General features: G+C 37.0%; 1 protein-coding gene across 2 annotated transcripts in view; it reads right to left on the reverse strand.

Annotated features, from left to right (window-relative positions):
• Positions 1–26,985, reverse strand: part of LOC306884870 (neurensin-1-like) — a 181,138-nt gene that overhangs the window by 144,297 nt on the left and 9,856 nt on the right. For both annotated transcript variants that reach the window (XR_013785491.1, XM_079441098.1), the window contains exons 2-3: positions 17,115–17,480; positions 13,186–13,244 (exon numbers count right to left, since the gene is read on the reverse strand). The gene's annotated coding sequence lies outside the window, so the exon portion shown is untranslated. The remainder of the gene's footprint in view (positions 1–13,185; positions 13,245–17,114; positions 17,481–26,985) is intronic.

A 26,985-nucleotide genomic window follows, 5' to 3' on the forward strand; every position in this document is an offset into this window, starting at 1 on the left:
TAACACTAAAATAACACTGCACCACATTATATATTACAAACTGAACTGTGAAGTCAAGAAAAGGTTATATTAAAAAAACAAAAAAAAAAACATATGCTACACAAGCTACATTTCCACCCACATATTTATAAGCATATTTTGGGAAAATATTTAATGCAATTTATTGATGAAAAAAAAAGAAAGAACGCTGGATGGAAATGTCAAGATGCACATAAAATCTCTCACACTGCTCCAGGTGTGTGCTCACTGCTGTGTGTGTGTGTGCACGCTGGATGGGTTAAATGCAGAGCACGAATTCCGAGTATGGGTCACCACACTTGGCCGTATGTCACGTCACTTTCACATAAAATCGCTCAACTGAGGCAAATATTTTTATACAATAAGACATGGAAACAGATTTATCAAACATTTCTTGATGTGCAAACTAAATTCTTGAAGAGCATCATGCTATTGACTCAGGAGCATAATAACTTCTGTCTAGTGTTAAAACTGCTTGCTAGTACCAAATCAGTATTTGCAACTTTTTTTTTTCAGATAACTAAATAGATGTTGGCCTCAGCTGTTTGTAATTCTGTTTAGTTACCTAGGTAATAAGGAGAAGGCCTTCATTACATCATATTCCAAGTAGCAAAAAGTGTTTTCAGATGCCTGTATAAATTTCACAAGGAAATAAAACAGAAAGCCAAAACCGAGTCCCAACTATTCACATTAGAACGAGTGACTCTTGTGTGACCTGCCATACAAGACTAAGCCATTTGATAGAAACTCAGCACCCAATAAATCTGACGCGGTGAAACACATACAAGTGGCCTTTTCACTTCGCATGAATCTGTTACAACATCATGCCTGACAGCCTCTACTGAGATAAAGTGGACATAAATATGAAAATACTTATATATACACGGGAAGATGTATAAGTGAGTGAGTAGTGGTTTAAAAGGAAGTAGTGAGGTTCTGACCTGATACTGAGAGACGCTGAGCTGGTTAAACCGAGAGTCTGAAGAAAGGTCAGGAAAAGTCAAGGTTCAGGAGTTCAGGGCAACGCTGGAGAGCTGAACTGTGAGTGATGTGGTAATGCTTTCTTGATGCTCTTTGCCGCTGAACTGTAATTAAGAACACCACATTGCTCACAGATGTTTCACAAAAGTCAACACCTTCAAGAAAGCCCTGAGAGAGTTTGAAGGGGAAGGACAGAGAGATTTTTGTTTCAAGTGGATTTTAGAGAGTGTTTGTGCAGAGCAAAATCAAAAGTGCAGTCAGCAGAAAAGTGGACGTCACTAAAAATCACGGGACCAGAGACAGCCTTTTTATAGATGTTCTCCTTCTCTCTCCCGGGGCCAATGAGTACAAAGTATAGTAAAAAACTATACAAAGAAGACCTCAGTGGGGCCCCTTAAACACAGGGTCCTGGACTATGGATGTACCCTCCTGACAACGGTCTTGGATGTTACTAAAAAATAAACAACTAATCTTTCCACTGTAAATGAGAACCTGAATTGATGCATCGAATATATAATTCTTTAATAATTGTGTACTTTTTGTAAGCTCCACTGTTTAACAAAAGGAAACCCTGATTTCCTTTAAAACATTGTGTGTTTTGTTATAATTAAATATTTGAGTGAATTTATTAAGTAAATGAAAGAGTTGAGTTATTTTTAGTCTAGACTGGTAGCACAGGTAAATAGTATTCAAGCGAGTGCTGTAAAGGAACATTGCACTGTTTGGACCTACTAAACAAATATGCCTGAACGAGTCGCTGTATTTAGTGCGAACAAGTCTCTAGCACAACTCATCTCATTTATGAACAAAGTGAATGAACAGCATTGACTTGCTCAAAACACACAAAAGAAATGTGCTTCCTACTGGTGTAAAAATATATTAAATATATTATCCAGTCAATAATCTAAAAAACAATTCCAGTCTCGAATCTGTTGTAAAAAAAAAAAACAAGCAAAAAAACAAATTGCTACCAATTGACAATGATGTAACATGCAGAAATGGCCACTGAACGAATTAATCTTATAACCGTTTTGGTTCAGACTCAAATGATTTAAGTTACTGAGGTGCATCAAAAATCCTCACCACTAATGTACAACATTATATATATTATATAATTTAAACATTATCCAGTTAATACTACCCTAAAATGTTTCCAAAACTAGTTTAAAAGACTGTCTGTAAGGATTAGATTTGGAAGGAACTATTAATGTTTTGTCCCATCAATACAGCTTCCACAGACAATCAGCCTGCCAAGCCAATCTGCCTCCCAGGCAAATTCACCTTCTGATTTCATTCCCACAAACAGCACAGAGCGTTTAAATTCCCACATAGACTCTCCATGATGTGCTTTAAACAGCCCACTTCTCTCTAACAGTCACAAACACACACATTTTACTTCCAGCTCATGTCAAACACCCTCAGGATCCTAGTTTGGAGGATGATAATCTGTCCGCTCACACACAAACTTCCTCATTTTGATGGTGGCTCCATCCTTCTGCAAAACCGTGGCAAGAACACAACTAGACGTAAACGTGCCTGGAGGGGATGACGGTTCAGCTCAGATAGCCATGAAGAGACAATGCCTGTCTCCATGCATTCAGTGGATGCCCTCCGTAAACAGTGTTCTTGCTTACTCTGCCACATATCAAAAGCCAAATATCAAGGCAATTGACCTTGTTAATACATCACTGCTTCTGTCTAACCCTCTCTAAAAGGCTGTTGAGCTATTGTTTCAGCCTGACTGACTTTCTATAGTCACTGTTTGCTGTCCGGATTTCACACATCACTGATTTGTTGCTCTATTGATGGCGACACGGAGTCATACCCCATTGAGAGCTGAACAGGTCTATGAAAGTATATGCAGGAACACATTGCACACAGACAAAGGCCTGGAGAAGGTCAAAATGAGAGCCCACTTGGGTGTCCTAAAACACTATAACCCTAAAAGCCATCTCTTTAATCTTTAAATCTTGCAGTGAAATTGAACTAAGACTTTTGATGAAAGGGATTGTTCCTCATTCCTTACCCTCTCGTTCTCTCAAACATGACTTAATGATAAAATTTGGTTTTTGCTCTTCATGGTAAATGTTCTCGATTGCTCTATGTATCAAATATTCCCTTTGAATACTTACAGTTGCAATGCAATGGAAGTAGAACTTGGAAATGGAATATTGAAAGTGAAAACATGAAAAAAAAATTGTTAAATGGGGATTTGGTTCTCTTCATTGGCTGTTGATTGGTGGAGGCAAATCTGAACATGAGCTTACGATTGAATGTGGGACGGGTTTATGTTGACTAAATGCAAAGTTTAGCTTTCGTACCATACAACATAGAAGTTGTTTCACTGAGAGATTAAGTTATGATACTTTGATTAAAAACAGATCAAATAAAATAAACATGGTTGAGTCCTTCACAATACAATCAACATGCATTTAAAAATAAAAGATAAAAGTTAGTTTCCATTTCATGCTGATTTTAGCATTAAAAATGTTAATAAAACTAACAAATTTTCAGTAATATGAAATTAATAAATAAAAAAAATGAAAGAATTTATTCATTTAGCGGACATATTCTGAATCATGTTTAGAAAAAAAACCTGAAAAAAGTATCAAAATATTAAGATATATCATTGATGAAAAATTGAGGAAAATAAACATGGTTGAATCATTCACAATGATAAATAACATGCATTTAGAGAGAAAAAAAGGTTAAATTCAATAATTTTAACATAAAAAGAAAATTGATAAAATTTGTAAGCAATGTGAACTTAATTAAAAATGAATGATACTCAATTCATTTAGAAGACATAACCTGAATCTTTGTATAGTTGTTCTTTTATGATCCACAGAAGAAATAAGGTATTGTGTTTATAACAACATAAGGGTGAGTGAATGATGACAGTGTTCATTTTTGGGTCCCCTGCATTTCAGATATGTCCCCAGTAACCTCACACAAGTTTCCTCTAGAGCTTCAGAAGAGATCGCAATGACGTCACACCCTGTGAAAGCTTTAAACCTTTCAAAATGAACTCAACGAACCCATTTCTCATTCAATTCTTCAAAGACCAGATTATCAGAGTTTTGTGATCCAAATTAATTTCATATCTCTGTACTCCTACTGTATGCCAACAACTGTCCCATTTATTTTTATTGTTCCTGAATAGTTTCAGAAGAAACATCTGATAAAAATAATAATAAAAATACATAACCAAGAACTCAATTAAGTTTCTAGAGCTAGAAAAGGGCAACCTCTAAGCAATAAAAAAAGTAGTGATTATCTAATTAGAGACAATAGATATTTGTATACACAGTCGCACAACTGGCTCGTAAGGTTTTATGGCTTTGTTTCTAATCTAGAGAGCAGTAGAGGCCAGATCCATAGAGTCATGGCAGTTTGTTGTGCATTACCTCATACTGGACTCAACTAATGTGAGATGAGCGACAATCTCGGCACCCAGAGAGGCCACAGCTTTGCACTTGTGTGACGTGTTCGGTTACTGAGCGCCAAACTTTAAATCAGACTCAGCGCTGGGCTGCAGAGAACATGTGCTCATGATGTCACCGCTGCGGTAATTGGAAGAGGTGCGCTGTGCACTCACTGATGACTGACTGTATTTTGCGGTGTTGCAGATCAGGCAGAGAGCTGAGTTAATGTGTGTTGTGTGTATGAGGAGGTATGTCTTTGCTTCAGCGCCGTGACTCTACAGAGAGCTTGTGGTAGCAGTTACTGCCTCTCATCTCAGGAAGGATTTCGGCTCTGGTCTTTAGTCTCCAAATGAAGTTCAAAAGAAACTATGATGGATGTTTAGCGTTCATGTGTTTGTTCGGTCGCTCGCTGATGGCCTACCACAGAGATGTTAGAGATCTTATAAAAAGGAAAGAAAACTAACTGATCACTGATGACTAGAAAGAAACAAAGGGAGAAAGAAAAAAAAGAAAAGGAGAGAGAGAGAGAGAAAGTTTCTGAGGAATTCATACTTTAATTATGCAAGGATAAATTAAACTGATCAATACTTCATCAAAAGTAGGTATTTTCCATTTTAAAAAAAATTCTGTACTAAAAAAAAAAAATGTGTAACAGTTTGCACAAAAATATACAAATTATGTTTTTTTTGGTAATACAAAATATTAGCATTTAAGACTGGAGTAATGGCTAGAAATAACTAGAGTAATTCAGCTTTGCATCACAGGAGAGTTATTTTAAATTGTAGTAATATTTAACAATACTACAGTTTTTGATCAAAGAAATGCAGCCTAGTTGAGCATTGACATTTCAAAAAAAAAAAACATACAAGTTTATATAAAATTATCATATATGAAAAATTATTATTTTTATTTTATACACATTTTATATATACACATATACATATATATATATATATATATATATAAATAAATAAATAAATAAATAAATAAATAAATAATACAACTGTTTTCCATACTTGCAATTGTATATCTCAAATGTGACAATTTCTTATTTTAAATTTGATCTAATAACTACTTTTTGTTTTTTAAAATAATGTTTACTCAGAGATGGAAACACGCTGCCAGTCCTGCATTTTAAGAAGGTCAAATTATGTTTTGAGTCAGAAAATCTGTCATTTCAATTCCATGTTGACTGCTAACCTAGAAATGTGATTTTAAATGGTTTTAATTTCAGAAATCGGGTCATCTTTTAATAGACTATGTTTTGGATACAGGTTCCTGCTCGGCATGGAAATTCATGCTAGCCTAATAAGGTCTTTTCAGAAGAGTAATGATACCTGGTGTTAATAAAATCTAGAGAGAATGGAAAAAAAAAAAGTGTTGTAACAGTCTTCCATGAACAACTTTCAGGTTTATCCGACGCTAGTGTGAAAAAAACCTCATCTCATTTAACTCCCACTCAGAAGTCATAAATTAATCAGTAAGTGAGACTATTTCGATTTCGTTCATACTCTTTTTCGGCCAGCAGAACACAGGGTGAGAAAAAGAGGCACAAGTGCTACCAGACCTGTGGCTTGCATCCTTACCAGAGAATCGGAATAGAACTGGAAAATGTCATTTCTTTCCATGCAGACGGCCTCTCTATTATTAGACCGCCATCATTCACAGTTAAGAAGATGGACAGATAGGTGCGATCTCTCAATGGGTAAATGCAACACCAACGCTCGAACAGCATGTGTCACCGTACCTAGGGAGCAGGAGAGGAGTGCATGCGAATAACCCACGGGCCTGTGACAGCCTGTGAGTGATGTCACCATCGAGAAGGAAGGATGAGGGGTGTCAATCCTTTTCCTCTCATTTATCTTTAAATGGCCATCAAAAGGAAGTAGTGAGACCTCAGTCAATGGAAAACGACTTCCTGTCCAATACCAGCCGACAGGAAATGACTGAGTTTGCAGTTGGGTTTTGTCACAAAAAAAGGTCTCAAGATGAATTCTAAGATGTATTCTAACGTTATTTTATATTTCACACGTATGGTGTTCTTATGTTTTAGAGCAAGGAAATTCAAGAAGCACGCAATGAAAAACCATGGAGATTTTTTTGAAACGCCTCCCTTGTGGTAATCCAATCAAACAGTTTTTTCCCTCCTTTCTAAATATTTACATATCAAGGGCAGAAATACAGTTTTCTTTGGCATGGAACAATATTTATACCCCAGAATAATGAACTAGTGTTTCTTTTCTTCAAAGAAAGTGAATTCAGATCATTTTCATATCAACACCAAGTTGTTTAAGAGGAAAACACATCTTCACTTGACTCTCCCAAGAGTGCTCACTGTTTCTCTGAGATCTGACTGTGGAATATCAAGACGATGAAAATAGAGCAGTCTATCTTGACCTCTCCTGAGGAGCAGGACCTGAGGGAGAGCAGGAACAGTTTTTGTTGCATCTGGATCTCTGGAAAAGGCTGAAGCTAACCCGACCGTAAAGAACAACCACAAATGATATCACTTTAATGTCTCAATTGTTTCTCTAAAACAACAGAGCGCTTTGTTTTAGAGTAAAATACTGTGGTATAGTCCCATGGGTCTATAATTTGGTCTCCTCAAATTTCAGCATAGCTTTTGACAAAGTCAAAAAAGTTTGAAATGAGCTCAAACATTTTTCACCAAATTCAACCTTGACCAGCTATGGGAGCAGACTGCCCTCTTTTCAAAACATTTCATTTGCTTTGGAAAGATTTGGTATAGCACTTTAGTATAGGGACCGATTCTCACTATTAACTAGTTGCGTAGTATGCCCATTGTTAACATATTGACTGTTTATTAGTAAAGCACATTATGCATGACTTTAAAATAAAGGACCTTAAAATAAAGTGTGACCAAATATTTGAAAGATTAATACTTCTATTTAACAAGGAAGCATTCAATCTATAAAAAGTGACAGTAAAAGTGTATAATGTGTTACAAAGGATTTCTATTTGAATATATTTGTATTATATTCATATTTGGACACATACATATATATAAATGAAATGTTTCTTGACCTGCAAATCGGCATATCAGAATGATTTCTGAAGGATCATGTGACACTGAATGGAGTAGCTTTGCATCACAGGAATAAATTACAATTTTATTATATAAAAAAAGAAAACAGTTATTTTAAGTTGCAATAAATTCACAATTTCACTGTTTTTACAGTTTTTTTTTTTTTTTAAATCAAATACCATTCCAATTAGACATTAAATAAATTTACTGAACTTTGACCAATTAAAAAAAAAAAAAAAAAAAAAAAATCAAAATCGTATACCAACCTCAAACATTTGAACTTCTGACTCAACTTTGGTCTTTATATAAATAATGTGTTTATATAGTCTCATAAAAATATAATCATCATATACCAAACATTGTATCCATAACTACACAGTTTGTTGGGAGTGTCCAGCTCACAGACAGGTTATAAGGACTCTTAGGCAACTCTTTCCAGCTAATAAGACCTTCATACACTATGTCCTGACCAGTCTCATGAGCAATGGACGCAAAGAGAGACAGACTCCCAGCACTGCGCTCTCCCACGATTTGTATATAAATAAAAACAATGGCAAATTACAGTAAGAGCATAGAGGGAAGGAACAGACCTTCAGAAATGAGAGAGAGAGCCAGTGGGAAAGTGGAAGTGGAAAGCGTATGAGAACAGAGAGAACTAATCTGTCTTGTGTTTTCATTTGACAGATTTAGAGGAAATCGCCACATGTCTGCAGTCAAAATGATATTATTTGGGGACATGACCCCTCGTGATGGAAAAGGATCTGCTGCAGGCATAGCAGGGGAAAATAAGGAGGATTTTTGGAATGGGATTAAAGAAAAGCTGACAGAGACGGAGAGGCTGAGTCTTGCTTCTTTGCTTGTCATGCGTCTCTGATCCAGCCAATGAGATGGCATGAGCGCTGGTTCATTTGCGAGTTTACTGGGTCACCAGCACAGCTGTGTGTGCAGGGAGGGCGCCAGGGAGCTGTTAAAGCAGTGTCTGGAGGTACCAGTGAGTGTCTGATCGAGAGATGCCAGCGTTAGACTGCCTCGTGATTTTTGGCTGCATGTCTGCGAGGCTGAAACAGAGTGCAGGAGAGAGTGTGTAAGCAGAAACTGAGCCAGGGAGAGTCTTAAAGGGCATAATTCTAACTGATGTCCATGTGTGTGTGTGTTTGCATGAAAGGAGAAGAGTGGAAAAAAATAGAGCCACGGGTATTGCATCAGTATTCAGGGTAATGTTCAATGAGGTGAAAAAGCAATTCAGGTCTACTGAAGGGTTACGCAAACACATTTTCTGTGTGTCTCTGTGTTTCCAAGACTCTGAAATGTGCAAGCATGATAATGGACTGTTTGGAAATGCTCTGCAGCCATGCAGTGACCTTCAGCTTGAGCCAGTATCCTCACACATGGGTATAGTGGTTGCACACTTTTTAAAAGCCTTGTTTATAAGCTACAGATCAATTTTATTTTACTGTGTGGTTGTTTTTCCTTAAATACTTTTATCATTATCACTAGAAATTTTCTCAGAGTCTTTGAGGGAATATATAGAGGCAATATTTTGAATGGAAATATTTATAATTGAAGTACAGCATGTTCTATTGTCGTCACATGATCTTACGGGGCTGTGACTAAATTGTTACGAAATACAACAAATGCAGCAATAGAGGTAGGGTAGGTGATTTCGGGGGGAGACTAGCAATAGCAAGCTAGCTTTGAAAGCATAAGATCCTACCCTCCCTGTAAATCACTCTCCAAAGCCACACCCCCTCCAAAATACATGAACACAGACCAGAGTCTAACCAGCAACACGATGAGGGATGAATGCAATGCTGTCAGATTAGCTCATATCTTATTCAACGTTGAGAAAACATTACAGCACAAAGCGCATAATATTACAATAATAACATTCTTGCGCGGTCTGCAATAGTGTAACGGAACACGCTGATGATGTATCATGTCTGCGCGAACAGGGTGCTGGGAGGTATGCAAATATAGGACAGCCTATCATACCCTTTGCACCAAACATTTTATGGTCCTACGCCTTCCACAGATGATATAAATACATTTAGACCACTTCCTTAGTGATTGCTATCTGGACGTGAAGAGACTTTCAACCATCATAACAATAAATGGTTTTGAACCAAATCACCTACCCCACCTTTAATTTTTAATAATTAATCTCTGCATCCATATGCATTTTCATTGTCATCTCATGATGTCCTGTTAGTTAATTACATCTTTAGAGTTCACTTCAGCACAAGCTGCAATGTCAGATTCGCAATCAAACAGCTCTTATGAACAGCTTATTTTTAAAGATTCACTCCATGTCTCCAAATGGGATAAATCTGCCTCTAAAGGCCACTTTGGAATGAGAACAATCTATGGCCACTTCAAAGGGCTCTTCAGAATGAAAGATTTTAAGGAGTAGAACTGATGAACACTTCACACCCATGATTATTTGCAAAGGTTTAATAATGCGACACTGACGCCTCCTTAATTGGCCTGGCAAGATGATGCAGAAGTGTGGTCCACGGAACAGTTTTTTGGTCCCCTACACCCTTCATCTCTTCTTACCCTGGATGGTAAACCCTTTATAGATATTAGGGCGCAGGAATGAACCCTTCAGAATAGAACAAGGCATCAGTCTTACTCAAAGCAGTTTGATCAGTCACTCAATGAGTTAACTGTTCTGATGAATTTGTATTAACTCATTGAATCATGTGTCATTATTTAGTTATGTTCGGTTTTATATGAACTGGGAACCACTAATTAAAATTAAATTACATGTTAAAAATAATTGGTCACTGATTAGCATAGTGAGGTCCAACGATAATGATGAATCGATTTTAGCATTTTTCCAAAATTGTGACATTTATACACATACAATCAGAATCACTAAAAGACTTCACCAAAAGGGAACTAAACTGCTTATGGACAACCATCTTTATGGAGTGATTCTATAATTTGTCATTTGGTCCCTAAATGTTGCATTTTAGGAGCCAATGGGTCTATAGTCCATTTTTTAGACTGGAGTCCTGCCTCATGATCTTACATGTTTAATTCAGCAAGTGCCGTCCAGCTATCATATAGAAGTAAAAATGGGTTATTTTGCATTTTAAATTCAATTCAGTCCAATTAAATGAGTCAAAAAATGCAATTATTCCCAGATCGTTCATCACATTGCAAATGGAATGTCAAGTTGAGTGTTGCATTGTGCGATACACTTTTGGTGTGTATTGCAAGTAAGTGTAGTATGCTATACTGAATACAATGATAAACTCTTAATTTAAGACATATATTCTGCCATTTGACCTCTTTTGACCTCCAGGAGTGGCCAATCAGCAATGCTCAATCAGAGCACTGAGAACATGTTTACAAACAAAGCTTTAAGACACTGGGTTCCACAAACCTCGACCAGAGCATATGAATAGCCAGGAACAATTAAGCAATTTGTCATGAATTAGAGTACGCCGTCATGGCTGGTTCCTCATTAAGTCGTGAGTCGACAGCCTAATTGAGCAGCGTTCTTGTGTCTGGAGCAGCTTTGAAAAATGAAAAGCCCATGCAGCACACGACCACAGCAATATTAGGATCTCTCTATTTCTTGCTCACTATGGCCCACCCTTCCTAATGAGGTAGACTCGAATCCCCTTGCCCTGCTGAAAGCAGTAGGGGAGCTCAATAATGCTGGAAACACCTGCTCCTGCCAGCAGGGGGCAACCATAAGGATCAGCCTCACCACATCATTCCAAACCCCAATCCTTCTCTGGGCTCTTACTCACCATCCCTGCCATATCACTTGAAATGAGCCAAGTACATCATATCACTAATGTGAAAGTAATAACTGCATTTCTAGTCACAAAAGTGCCTTAGGGTATAGCAATAATGATGTGCAGAGCTCATGCCAGGAAAAAAAAAAAAAAAAAAACCCTCCACAGGGTTTTTGAATGTTTTAAAAGAATAAGACTTGGTGTGTCTTGAGAAGACATTCTGCTGGAAAATACAGCTCAAAGTCATAGCTTGTTTTACATGATTTCAAACTGGTCATTATGGCCGTTATCTGGTCCACCCTATTGGGAAGACGAAACAAAATCTTCAACCAGCCTAAGTTGGCCTTCTGATCTTCGCTGGTCTTCCAGCTGGTTTTAGAGGGGATTTTGGCCCTTTTTAGCTGATCAGTCTGGGAGTCTAGCTTGGCCCGGCTAGTATGATCTTAAACCAGATAAGCTGAAACCAGCTAAAGTTAGAAAAAGCTGGTTTGTTTGTTTGGAGACTATTTTGGCCGTTAGAGCTGATGGGCTACATTAGCTTAGACATAAAAGATAGATACATGCATTTATTTCTCAAGATTATGAATTTATAAGTGCATAAATGTATTTACTGATTCCAATACACACACACACACACACACATATACACATATACTTTTTTTACATTTATGGATTTCCAGAAATATTTATCCAATCAATCAACGCATCTATTGATTTATTTCTAAATATAAATTTACAGACATACATTTACTATTTTTATTTATTTTTACATTTGTTTACTGATTGATTTCTAAATAGAAACATTTATAAACAAATAATATACTTACTGATTTCAATAAATATGTTTAATTGTATTTTTTAAATAAAAGATATTTGGTTTTAAATATTTATCAATATAATATTAAATAGAATATTATAATTATAAATACATTTATGTATTGAAATAATAAATGCATGTCTTAAATGTACTAATTAAATTATTATTCATAACAATTCTGCATACAAAAAATTTATTGATCTCAAATATTTTTATATCTATACAAATTAATCTATATATACACATGTATATGTATGCATTTATGTATGTGTGTGTGTGTATATATGTGAACAGTGTGAAAATATAAAAGGAGGAAGGAAACAGTAAGACTTTGAGGCTTTTATGCAGATTTCTCATGAGTGTATGTCCTTAAGTGCATGCGTTTGTATGGATATGCACATGAGTGTGTGTGTGAGCTGATGATTGTGAGCACTTGTGGTTGTGATCACGCTCTCTAACTCCCAACCATCTTAGTCAGCAAAGCTTTGCATTGGTTAAGTGTCTGCTTAGAGAAATTACATACCCAGAGAAGATAGTCTTAAAATCGGTATAAATCCATCTGAGGGAGGGAGTGTCAGGAGGACGGAAAGAGGGGGATTTGGATATGGCACAGAATTTACTCAGCAAAAATCTTAGAGCGTAAATCAGCGTGACGAGAGTGATGGAGTAGGGAGCGGGATGGAGGTATTGTGTCAGTCACATCATGGCAGGCAAAATGCTGCAGAGGAAAATACTTAAGTGGGAAGAAAACTCTTCAGGAATCCAGAGTGGCTGAATACACACACACAGAAATAAAACAAAAAAACATAAGAAAATGCCTGAAGTTCCTCAAAGTGGTCGGGTTGCTATGAACATGTGGGTGACTGGTGTGTCAATGAATAGCGCCATCGCTAACAAGCACATTTTTAATCTTCAGCATTTGAAGTGAGCAGCAGCACTCTGACTAAACATGCCGGACAACCAAGAAAGACATGCAAAAACTTTGATCATTATTGTTTGCAGGGCTTCCAAATTCTCCTAAATAGTCTTTTAAACACGCCTGCCTTTGATGTTTAACATTCTGATGAGCAGATGGGAACCCAAACTTAAGTGCAGACTGATGAAAGCCGAACATGCAAGCTTAAAGCCAAACCATCGCTTACTCACCCTCATGTTGTTCCAAATCTGTATGACTTTCACTCGTACTGCGTGTTGAACTCTTCTTTCTATGGAAATACAATGAATGGGGACTGAAGATTTCAAATTTCAAATATTTTGTTACCAAATTATATTTATGCATTATTTGTAATCCATTTATTACCCGTTAACCACTTTTTGAGCACAGACCTGAAAATTAAATTCACAACTTCCAACTTGACACAAATCTTCAAATGCTTTTAAAAAAAAACCATTTTTAAAAGATTATTGCCAAAGTGGGAGGAAAATAAATAAAAATGTCATTAAAAAAAATTTAATTGGAAAAAGTTAGAAGTTTGTGAAAAAATGCACAAAAACACTTTATGAAATATAAAAAGCTAAAATATATTTCTCTAAAATTGTGAGAAAATCAAATCCATCCAATCTAAAAAGGTGTTGCAATTTTAAGGTTGATATTTAAAAAAATAAAATTACAGATTTTGTTTGGGCACAGGCTGATCTGAGATTCCTGTCAGAATGACATAGTTCTGCATAGGCCCCTCCCATGATAGTTGATCCCAAGAAGACTGTCTTACTTTAGACTCGCCCTGAGTGAGATGAGAGCTGTCCGCCTCTGGTGCAGGGGAAGACAAGATGTCTCCGATTAAGCGATTGAGGCGTTCTGTTGTTGCAGGTAATAATGAATATAGCAGTAGTCAGTTACTCCCGACATCTGAGCCACTGAAGACGCAGAGGATTAATGTTACTTTCGCTTTGATGTGAATGCGCTGATCCCCAATCTGCCTAAATACATCTATGTTCGCGCGAATCATTTGTGATCCAGCTTCATCTACAGAAGTAGTGAGTATCACTTTTTTTTATGAATCTTTGCAAATTGCCTTTCCTAATATGTGCTAGTTAGCCAGTTTCGCGGCTGAAGTAAACAGTACTGCTCGTCACCCGACGGAAGTGAGGGGCGGAGCAGAGCTCATTAGCATTTAAAGGGACATGACCTAAATAATGGCTTGATGAAAACAGTTGATTTTGACAGGGTAAAGGTGGTGTTTTTTTACACTACCATTGAGAAATTAACCAAAATACATTATAGACTTTTCATTAAGACCCTAAAGAACCATATCAATATGTGGAAAATGGGCATCCGATGACCCCTTTAAGTTGCCAGAGTCATTCAAATCCATAAATCAGCTCAGTATGATTTTTGAGTGAATTGTTCACTCAAGTGCAAAAAGTTTTGCCAACCAGGTCAATCAAATCACTGATTAAATCTAACTCAGAACAATGTGTTCACAAAAGGGACATTGATGCGTCTCTCATGAATGTGAAGTTCAGTTAATAATGACTTTAATTTTGGTTTGACTGGCAAGCGTGTAACTTGGAATAAAGCGTATATAGGCTACTTTTATGTCAAATGGGCTACTTATACTTTAATGGTGACTTTGCAACCTTTTGAATCTCCAGTTCCTGTTTATTGTTATTAAAAAAAATAAAATCTAACTATTTCCTTTTATCTTCTTTACAAAAGAAATCAATACAGGCCTGGAAAGTAGATCTCTTCACATTTATTTAGACCATTTTACATTTTTTCTTTCAAGATTATCAATGAAATACTTAGTTTTTTAAATGAAAAAGCCCTTCAGTGATACGTGATAAGAGGACAATCTCACGAGCAAAACAAGAAAATAAAAACCTCCCAAGCCATGAAAAAACAATCCATAATTTATAGTCTTCTGTCTAGTCTGGGGGCAAAAGTCATAGTGGCATCTATTATTGATCGTACACTTCTTATGTTATTAATTCACAATACGAGCTTGAGGAAGAGAGAGACATGAGAGCTGACAATTTCTGCTGTGCATGGTGATCTTCAGAAGACAGCATTATAAATGCAGAAAGTCTTTTAGACATGAGACCGCAATGAGCGCTCTATTCAGCTTGCAGCTCCTCTTTCAAAATATTGTTAAAACCGTATCCTTTGCTGTTCGCCTAAATAACAAAATGTACTACCAACTTAAACAAAATAAAACTTTGTTCATGGTTATTTAAATCCTGTTATTGTTTTACTGCATGAGGAATGGCTCCAAATGATTCAGTGCCTGAGTGAGCTGTCAGAATGATTCAGACTGAATCGTAAACTGATTCATACTGGTCAAACGACTCCGAATATGTGAATCAGATATCACTAGCTTTAATTCTAAGCACCAAAAAGCATTCACACTTTGAGGGCCAGAAGACAGTTAATTAGGCAAAATGCAATGTAGTAAAGAATGTCAATGCTACTCTAATAAATCATTAATCTTTAGCCTGACTCATGAAATAATGGTCTACACACACACACTAGTATTTCAGTTATGTCATAAGTCAAGCTAAGGGTTAATAACTTAGTAGAAAAAAAAGTTTAAAAGTTTGGGATCAGTAAGATTAAGTTTTTTTGTTTTGTTTTTTTAAAATGGAGTCATATGTTCATCAAGGCTGCATTTATTTGAACAAAAATACAGAAACTAATTTTTTAAAATATTGAAATTTCTAAAATTGGTTTTCTATTTTTCTATACTATATAAAATATAATTTATTGTTTTGAAGCAAAGCTGAATTTTCACCATCGTTACGCCAGTCTTCAGCATCACATGATCCTTTATTTGCATACAAAATATCATTAAATATTTCTAAGGCCTTATTTGCATATCAGATATCATTAAGGACTTCTAAAGCCATATTTGCATATCAAATTTATAGGATTAGGATAGCTATTGTACTGGGACTACCATTAACTACACTACCATATCACTACTGAGAAATGTACAGTTAAACTGATAGCTTCAGTATTTGTGATCATGCAACGGCCTAACACTGCCTGGATGAAGCTGTAACACACACGAGTCTCTAGAGAGCGGTTGGATTTCAGAGTCTGTCATTGGTTCTTCCTGTGGGGGAGGTCAAAGGGGAAAGAGCTAACACTGGGTAACTGAGAGGCCCCTGAACAAAAGAATAGATGGTAGGAGAGAGCGCGAGGGTAATGGTGGGAATCCCATACATTACCCTTTCTCCAAGCCTGCAGGATGCCCCCATTCACGATTTGTAACCACCAGGAAGAAACAACCCTGTCATTGTGAGCAACTAGGTCAGTGGATCCCAAACAGCTGAGAGAACACAAATCTGTCAAATATACAGGCAAGAAGTACATTTTTGTAGTTTACACGGAAACAATAACGGTATAGTTTTCAAAAATTCAAACTTTAAAAACCAATGCATTGGCTGTGAATGAACGACCAAAATGCATAAAAAGTTGAAAACACTTCTGTAAACAACCCTAAGTCCCATCCACTGACCATTTAGTACGACATGAAACAATTATGCTCACTTACAGTCCTCAAATATATGATTATGTGAATCCTTGTATACCAATTTATAACTGTAATTTCACTTATTCAGCCTGTATGCAATAATCAATAGTAATGACACAGCCTGAAGCCACCATAAGATAAAACAAGTGTGAATGACAGGCAAACACGTTATCTATATCACCTCTGGTTACATACAAATAAATCACACGCACTTCAGTGTGCATTATGTGTGTTTACATTTGTACTGAAAGGGCATAGCCAAAAGGGTTAATGTAATGAATGACATCTGACCTCACCATCAACTCGGGACAGCTCACAGCACACACAGAGCATAGGATACAGATATCCATGCACACACCCACGCAGGGGGCCTAGCATCTGGCTAAGCTATCAATTCTCTTGTAACGTCTCTTGTCAATTTACGAGTCCTGTTTGTTAAAGTTAGTGCTCACTGTGGTGCTTTAAATATGCAGCTGAAGAGGCCAGATACCCATCTTTGTCCTCAATACGGCAGTACATTTCTGCTATTCAGCCTCACTCTTGTTACAACACACATAACTGAAAGAAGAAAGGAAATAGAGGGGAGAGCAAAATACTCACAATGACCACTGGGTGCAGGATTGTGTGTAAACCACTTCAGCAACTTGGCAGCAGTGTGCTGGGATAATTTGGACATCAAATTAAAAGAAGAGTTGAGCAACAAGGTCAGCATGACAGGTTACGTTGCCACAGAAGTGTGGGAAAAGCATGGCGCTCTGCCATCGGCCATGAGCAGTCACTACTTCTAAAGGGGAGCCAGGTCCAGTTTCTCCACAAGCACGGTTTAAGAGCGACCAGAGTCATCAGTCTGTAACTGCCGGTTTCCAGTCACACAGACAGGCAAACAATGAGGAGGAAGTCATGAAATCAACCACAGCCTCTGGTTTCTGTTGTGTCTGGGATAGGCCTCAGCTCCCACACAAGAACCTGTGGAGTAGACAAAAGAGAGAAGGTCAGACTTGATTCCGGAAACAACAAGGTTCTGGCCTGCAGAGCGTGTAAAACCCTGTCCCACTGTTATTTTAAGCTATCAGGAGAGCATTCCTTCCGAGCTCTGGGCTTTCAAACACTTACACAATCAGTCAAAAGGCTAGGCAGGGAGAAAGACCTGTGCGTTTCTGAACAGACTATACTATTAGAGACTAATCTCAGGGAGTCTTGGGACTCATTGTCAGTAAATAACTTAAACTTCAGTCTGTTCTATCAAAACATCAAAATTATCAGAAGACTTGAAATATAGCTCACAAGAAACATGTACTAATTTACACGTGTCTACGATAAAATTATGATCACTTCTTTTGTCATTTTGGAGCTTGACAGTTTAGTAGTTTTTTAATCAATACTTTTATCAACACGTTTAATTAATGTTATGTAAAGCAGCTTTGAAAGCGCTATTAAAAGGTTGACATGGCTTGACTAAACTCCTGAAAGAAACGTTTAAAAAGGTTTCTAATGTTTTATATTAATATCAAGAAGATACAAACTATATTTTACAAATAATTATTACTTTATAAATATCATTAAGTTAATAACCTGAACTATGCTTACCTAGTCATAAAAAGGTAAAATTTGATATTTTAAGGAGAAAGTCCACATTAGGTTTAGTGTAACTACAATTAAAGTCAGTGGGAAGTCCCCAGTAAGATAGCTATGTAAACGTGTGCGTATGATTGCATGATTATGAGTGTTTTTGTGCTAAAACAGGTGAGAGGTTGTATAAACAGACCAATTTGAGTCAGACACGCATTAAGGTAGACCATGCCCTTTAAAAAAAATGAAAATATCAACAGAGAACTGCTAAATTTATGTCATTCCAAGGTGTTTCATGTGGTTAGGCATTACAGGATTCATACAACATTAGCATACCTAACATTTCAGGCCCCAAACTGCAGCGCACACCCACCCACACACTCATACAGGTCTTTCATTCAGGCCTGTGGGCTGTGCAATGTGAGTGTGTCCAGGTGCAGACGGAAAAGACTCGGGACTTTCCCCATCAGCCCTTCTGATCCCTGTAGCAGAGCTCATGACTCAACACGGTCACACACATCAGAGGGAGAAAGAATGAGAGAGAGCGCGAGAGAGAGCACAGCCTCTTGCCTACTGAAAATTTTCCCACCTCTTCTCTATCAGCACTAGCCAAGTTTACCCACAAGTCACTGACAAGTGCTCTATGAGAACTCAATAGCAGGAAAGGAAGTATGAAAAAGCCTCTCTGGTAATTATTTATGAATATACACCCACATTTATCAAAATCTCTCTCAGAGCTTAATAACCGAGGCTATGAATGGAGCCTTGAACACAATATTGGACATAAAAATACACAGAAGATTCTAGCTCAAGGAAGTGTCAAATGCAACTATGTACACCGTAAAAAAAAAAATCCGTAAAATTTACCGTAAAAAAATGGCAGCTGTGATTTCCAGAATTCTACCGTAAAAAAAAAAAAAATATATGGTAGCAACATTTTAGGTTTTGACTTAAATTTACAGTTAAATACCATAATTTCATTAATTGATATAATGTTAAAATACCAACCTATTGAAGTCTGTTATGTACCTTTGAAATACACTGATAACCACCAAATGCAGGTGGTGATGAGAAAGTCACATGATGAACCAAAGCCCATCACAAGCAGTTTTTTAAATAATAGCATATATAGAAGGTGCACATTGTCATTCACACAAACACTAAACACCATCATGGTGAGACTCAAACTGAAATATGCAATAAACATTAAATTTAACATTAGATGTAACATACAACCCTAATAAACATAACTGATAAGAAAAAACTAAGAACACACATCCAATTTGAAATGCATGCGTTAATTTACGTTTTTTTTCCCTGTAAATTTTACATTCTTTCACTTCCAAAAATGTTTTTTCACCGTAAAAATTGTGTGAAATGTCTATTACAGTTTTTCACCGTATATATTAGGGGAACTTACCGTTAACCATTTAACAGGTTTTTACTGTAGCATTTTCACAATTTTTTAACGTTAAAAATCACGGTCATTTTTTACAGTGTAGATCTACCAGAAACTTACCACCTGCTAAAAGTAGTAGTTGGCTACATGGATCCAAATCAGGATTAGGACGTTGACCAAGATTACCAGCTGGTAGGAACAGGGCTAAATTGGTAGACCATCTTGGTCAAGCTGGTTAGGCTTGGTAAACCTCTTTTCTGGTCAGACTAGAAGACCATATGGCGTATCAGCTAAACAAAGCTGGGAGGCCAGCTAAAATCAGCAAACATTTTTGGCTACTTTAGTTTTTGGAGGGATTGAAGGAAAGATGGTCTACCAATCTAGCTAGATCCCTAACTGTTGCTAGGTTTTTTTTTTTGGTTTTTTTTTTAAATGGTCTGCAACAGCTAGATCATTTTAAAAGCTAGCTTTACTGGTGACAGTCCAACATACTCCCATGGGAATTTGTAACCATTTACATTCTGGTGAATTGGTGGCAAAATTTGTACATTTTCATGCGATACATTTACACCACTCTGATGGTTAGGTTAAGGAGTAGACCTTTACAATTACTTTTTTCTTCTAAAAAAATTATTTAAAACATAGGTTACCATGCAAATTACATCACACAAATTTATACAAATCTTTCATACAAAATTAAATTTAATAAACACTTTGACTCGTTGCAGAGTTAAACTAAAAAGTCGGGGAAGTCATGGCCTAATGGTTAGAGAGTCTGACTCGTAATCCAAAGGTTGCGGGTTCGAGTCTCGGGCCGGCAGGGATTGTAGGTGGGGGGAGTGAATGTCCAGTGCTCTCTCCACCCTCAATACCACGACTGAGGTGCCCTTGAGCAAGGCACCGAACCCCCAACTGCTCCCCGGGCGCCGCAGCATAAATGGCTGCCCACTGCTCCGGCTGTGTGTTCACGGTGTGTGTGTGCACTATGGATGGGTTACACGAATTCCGAGTATGGGTCACCATACATGGCAGTATGTCACTTCACTTCAAAAGTGACACATTTATCATTACTCTGAAAAAGAAACTGGGACTGGACTATGAACTTAATAACAATGACAACAAGACAAACATCCAAAGCTATTCTATGGCTAGCAAATGAACCCTAAACCTAAATAACTGCTTCACAAAGTCAATTAATGCATAGTTATATAATACTGAGGTATAGAGTTTTAAATAAAACTGGCTGAGTAGACACTCAATTTTGCTCTGTTGCCAAGTCATGAATCTTCGCCCACACAAAGGTCACTTGCAGAAATGAATTTGCATGTCAAAGTTCTTCACCAATGGTGAAATTAGTCGATCAGGTGAAATTAGTATTGAAATGACTGGATTTTGCCCACAAAATTTTGCAGGTCAACAGTGAATGTAAAGAAAAAAGAAAAAGAAAAAAAAGTAAATTTGTGTGTCTACACTTTAAATGGACTACAATTGGGTAATTACTTCTAAAGAGCTGAGGGGTGTAGGTAGGGTTAAGACTGTGCAGGAATGTAAAAAAAAAAAAAAAAAAAAAAAACAACTGACCAGCTTGACCAGCTTTAGATGTTATGACCTTGATTTTCCAGCAGGGAAGTCCAAGGTAAAAACCAGCAGAGACTGACAGCATCTCTAGCCCACATATGCTGAAGTTGAACACACTATGGTAGTTCTCAGAGTTCACAGCTGTGCTGCCCGCCTGAGCTGGGCCAAGCTGGCAGCGGTCAACAGCTGAGGCAAAGCAGGGCACCAAGGCAGCTCTGTGACAGCCCACATTCCCTCAGCACAACAGCCAAACACTTCTTTAAAGAGCCTGATGATGCATTCCCAGCCCTCAGCAGTAAAGCGGCTCTTTACAGCGACTGATGCAGGAATCTCAGCACTAAGGTTTCTCGTTCACAGATCGTGCCGCCACACAGTAGGAGAAGCACATTCTCAAAGTTCCTTCACACAGCCTGTGAGTGCATAACAAGACCACTTGACCTCATAATCAAGCTAATTAATTAGCCATCTTTAAGTATCAAAAGCACATTATGATTACAAATAAAGCTAAATATAATTCAGTTTCATAAAGTTTAACTGCATAAGCTAAGAGACCCGATTTACGTAGGAATAAGCATATGGGTGCCAAGCTATTTTTACAAAGTATTGTCTGCAGTCTGTGTGCCAACAATATTTTTCTAATGTACTTTCCATCTAAACAATCTGTCCATCACTGCTCACTCTGCACAACTGCTGTGTATCCATTGCTCTTTAGTTGCTGTAATCCTGCAAGCAGCTGCAAAGGGATAAAAAAGCCACATGATTTGAAGCTCTTGCCAGCTGCCTGCCATCTTTGAGTTAAACACACATCAAAAGTTCTTCATTTAACACCCTAGAGGCGGGAGAGAGAAAGACTGAGATGGTGGGAGAAAGAAAAAGAAACAGAGAAGGCAAGGAAATGAGGATAATAAATGAAAGCACGTGTGAGGACAGTCGAAGGCCTGTTTTACACCACATGCACAAGCAATAAGTAAAGCAGCAGCATGACTGCAGTTCTGCTTTCACACTGGCACTATTTCAGCTAGTAGCTTTTTGTTTGTGAACAAATCGTTCTCATCCACTAGACTTTTCCCAATGAAGCCTCAGCCATGTTGATACTGGTTTAACTTGGTTGGTAAAAGCACTGTAGTGTCTTATTGTTTTAATTTAATAAAATGTAAGATTTGACAAAAGATCACAAGTACATTTTAACTAGATTATGAAAAAATTGAGACTCACACTGATCATCCAGAAATCAAATATGCTAAACAAATTTGAAAGTTTTACTATATTGAATTGAAACTTGAATCAAATGATGACCTCAACAATATTTTGATAAAGGATTAGTCTAGCGATTATTACAACAATTAATCAACTAATCATTGATTATTTTGCAGATTAATCACGAGGCTGTTTGATTGATTATTCATCTTTTGCAATTCATTTAAATACAGTTATACATATTCCATACAAATACATGCAGAGCTTCTTTATAGCAGAAAATCGAGTTGTAATTCTAACTGAATGTGACACTAACACTTTTTTCCACGTTAATACTGTAAAACTGCTAGCTTTAAAGCAGTTTAATGCATAAAGCGTTATAAAAGTTATTAATAAAGGTGATGTGACTTTACTGGAGTGCTGATCCACATCATTATGAACAGATGCTTCCTTAACCACTATTTTCAGAAAACTGGAGAGAAAAAAAAAAAAAAAAAAAAAAAGACTACTTTGTTGTCATTTGTGGTAAAATACTAATGATGTTTAAACGCACCTGATTTAAAAACACAAAACGTTTACAATAATAACAGACATTTCGATCAATTCTGTTATGTTGAGTGAATCATTTAATGACTCACTTATAGCGCATTAAAAGACACTTATCTCTCTTGATGTTGGCGTTACTATACGTGACCCTGGACGGTCTTAAGTCACTGGGGTATATTTGTAGCAATAGCCAAAAATACATTGTATGGGTCAAAATTATCTTTTTTTTTTTTTACCAAAATTCATTACTATATTAAGTAAAGATCATGTTCCATGACGATATTTTGTAAATTTCTTACCGTAAATGTATCAAATTCATTTTTGATTAGTAATATGCATTGCTAAGAACTTAATTTGGACAACTTTAAAGGCGATTTTCTCTATTTAGATTTTTTTGCACCCTCAGATTCCAGATTTTCAAATAGTTGCATCTCGACCAAATATTGTCCTATCCTAACAAACCATACAACAATGGAAAGCTCAGTTTTGGAAAATTGACACTCAAGACTGGCTTTGTGGTCCAGGGTCACATATTTCTTTCAGAAAGTTTCACTCAATTAATCAGTCAAATATTTGAATAATCTTTTAAAAAAAAAAGAAAAATTCTAAAAAAAGTTTTAATACTATGCATTTTTCTTATTAATTCAATGTGTTACTTCCCATTTCTTTGTAATTGAGAAATTTACTATCAATTTCTGAAATAGAAATTGTTTCTGCACTTAATACATTCAAATGATTCAAAATCCCAGAACTGAATCAACTGAACTGCTGCTCTATAAAAAAAAAAAAAAGGGGGAAAAAGAGATTTCTGGGTTAGTACATTATGCATTTCAGCCACAAATTATTAAATGATAATCAGGAGTTAATTACTGCTTGAACTTGACTTGATTGCCATTAAAAATCTAATTTATCTGAAGGAGACCACTTTCAGATTGCCAGTTGGCTAAGCAATCGCATCTGTAGTTGCGTCACTGTGTTAAATATGTTTCTGACCTAAGTGTCTAAATGAGACAGGAAGGCACTCACAGATCCTGAGTGTGTTCTTTAAAAGGCACTGACACAAAGTCAATGCTAAGAACAGGAAGTTAGGTTGTACAGAGAAAAACACACTCAGTCCATACACCTCAGACAAGTATATGTGAACAGAGAGAGAAAAAATAAGTACAGACCGCTTAGTCACAGCTTTGAGCTGGGGCCGCCACACAGGGCGAAATAGATTTGCTTGTGGTTCCTGGCACAATGAGGTCTTTCACATGCTGCCCTGAGGGTGGTCCACTTTAGCCGATCCTATCAAGTGGCCCTCCACTGTGAGATATCTCACTAGTTACCATGACAACAACCTACCAAACACTAGAGCACTCACACAGGTGTGTCAAGCCACGCAGGTGATCTTGGTGGAAGAATAGAGAGTGGTCATGGGAAAGGATGGAGCAAGTGTGTCTAAAGAGAGATGTATAGACTGAAAGGCTAGTAAGCAAGCACAGAACAGGAATACTGTACTAGTTTTAGTTAATCTACCCACTGCCTTTTGATATGTGTGGACTCGCAGGGGAGCCAATGAATAAACATTTATGTAAAGGTCAGATCTATATGTGAAATACTCACACACACACAAACTCACATTCACAAACAGGAAGTGTGATTTATCTATACGCAACAACAAAAGCATGTGCTTTAAAAAAATCCTCCCATATTAAACATCAGAAACTAGACCTCTTTTAATAGCTCATATGGGGGGTATATTCATAAATAATTTCAAGCTGAGGGAAAGCAAAGGGGTGTTTGGGGGTCGACAAATAATTTGAGAAAAAAAAAAAAGATTTATATATTATAAATAAATTTTTATAAATATACTAAAACATTGTCATTTATTAAAAAAAACTTTTATAAAAGTAAAATATTACAGTTCAACATTCTTTTTAGCACATTCCCAGAATTTGGAGTCACGGTTTCATTTAGCTTTTTTTTAGACACTATTTTTCCTCTATCGACAGCACTAGTTTCCAAATAGCTAAAAAAAACAAATGAACCATTTAAAATGTTTTGATATCTTATTTCACTCTAACAGTGGGTGAAAAAAGATACACTTTTCACATACAAAGTAAATATACTCCAGATAATATTTTAATAATTTGTATTGGCTTCGGAACAGTAACAATATAAAAGTCACAATACTGTATAAATATCATTAAAATATCACACCTAAATAGTTTTACACACTGCATGAATACGCTTTTATACATGAAAACATACAGATGTCTGTATATCTTAGGAATTGAATCCTTTGCAAGGAGAACATTTCTGGAGGTCCTTGGTCAGACAGAAATTTAATTAAATGGAGAAGAAATGATTCCCAGTAACTCTTCACTAGAGTTTTTTTTTCCAACAATGTCTCGAACCAAGCTCAGATTTGCCCACAATGTGTCATATGAAATCAAGAGGTTCAATATGAACAAACATTTCTCAGACTTTCAAATTACAAATTATGAAAACCACTTTTTTAGCTCTATACAGCATCTAATTTATATCCGTTTTATTCCTCCTAAGGAATTTTAGAAGAAACATCTGAGACAAGGTTAATACTTAGAGTAACCCATTAAGTCTCTTAAGCTATGAAAGCACAACATCTGAGGAATAAAAATTTCTCCTCGGCTCAGTTGCTACCATGTTTGTTGATGTCTCCTTTTACCACCAAGTCATCTTATGAAACAAGACCTTTCTGAGAGGCTGAAATGAAGAAAGCAGAGTGCTTTTAAGTCACAGATTATTTTACGACCTGTCACAGGAAAAGAACCAGATATAAACGTAAGCCTCGTTTAGCATCAAACCCATGAGCGTGGGGTAGATGAAACCGGTAGCATGCTGAGAAGTGTGCATGTGCTAAAGTGAGAGGAGGTGGGTGTGCTCCTTTCCTTGCATGTGTGAGGTGGGCAGAAGGTTGTGTATTTTTGTTTAAAGTCAGTGCCCAAGAAAAACATCAAGGCATCATTACTCGTGTGGACCCTTGCTGAACGAGCAACCTCCCCGCTTGAGCACCGCCTTATGGATAACATACGTCTAAGGGAAAAGGGGAGGTATAGAGTGCAATGAAATGAAAATAAAAGCTGCGTATCAATAATCATGTTTGACAACGGCAACTGACTGGAACCGAAATATTTCAGAAAGGAACGCAACTGTGCGAGATGCAGCAGTTCACGGTGTGTTTAGTCAAAGGCGGCCACTGTTACTGCTGCCAAAAGTTGCATTCCACCCCCAGACTGGACGGCTTTAGGATCTGCACGCAGGCTGGAAGGGGGTACAGTGACTTTCATCATACTTCACTAGGGCCTGTTTTAATACCTTCAGAATTAATGAGGAACATGTCCACCTACATACATCAAACATCTAGTCCATACATCAAACCACTGGCTGGGAAAATAAACGCCAACTTATCATACAACGGCTCCGGTTCTTTGTAGTTTCTCCTCAGAAAGCTGCTCCAAAATGGGGTCATTTTGAACTTTATATTAAAGTATTAACAACATTTTAAAATTTTTGAACGACTGGAAGCCTTTAGGCTTTTTGCAGGGTGTGCTTCCAGATGACACTTTATTTGCTGAATTCCAAAGCTGCAAGTGTGAAAGTTTGTCTGTGTGTTTCTGCCCAGTCAGTCTGATGACAGAAGATAATGTGCATGCTAGGAATCAGACCACACTTTCAACTACGCTAGCTTTTCTTTTCAAATATTAGGTCTATGTGCAGGGCTCTAGACTGCAACCATTTTTTGAGTATGTGAGAGTAAAAATTTGACGTGGTCGCACTTGTGCGAGTGCATGGCCTGCACTGCTCCAAAGCGTCTGCTTCGTACAGCGCACGCTGCAGAGCCGCGGTACATTGAGTCAGATTTCACTGATCACGTGAAGAGGGGCGATTTTTCATTTTGAAAAGCTTGTTATATTTGCTGTTTACCTCACGTTACCCTATGGAGGCTTTCCTTCATTTTATTATATTATCATTTATTTGATTCATCAGTGTTTGCTAAACATTCTGTAATTTATTAGTTGGTATATAATCGCCTACAGCGTGTGATGTGTCCTGTGCCATGCCTCGTCTTATTCGTTTTTGTTAATAAATGTTATGTAAGACAGTTAGTTTGTCTTTAGTTTGTCATTGAAGCCTACTGTTTTCTTGTTGTTGTGCTTT

This window comes from Barbus barbus (assembly GCF_936440315.1).
Source record: "Barbus barbus genome assembly, chromosome: 19".
NCBI classification, from domain to species: Eukaryota; Metazoa; Chordata; class Actinopteri; order Cypriniformes; family Cyprinidae; genus Barbus; species Barbus barbus.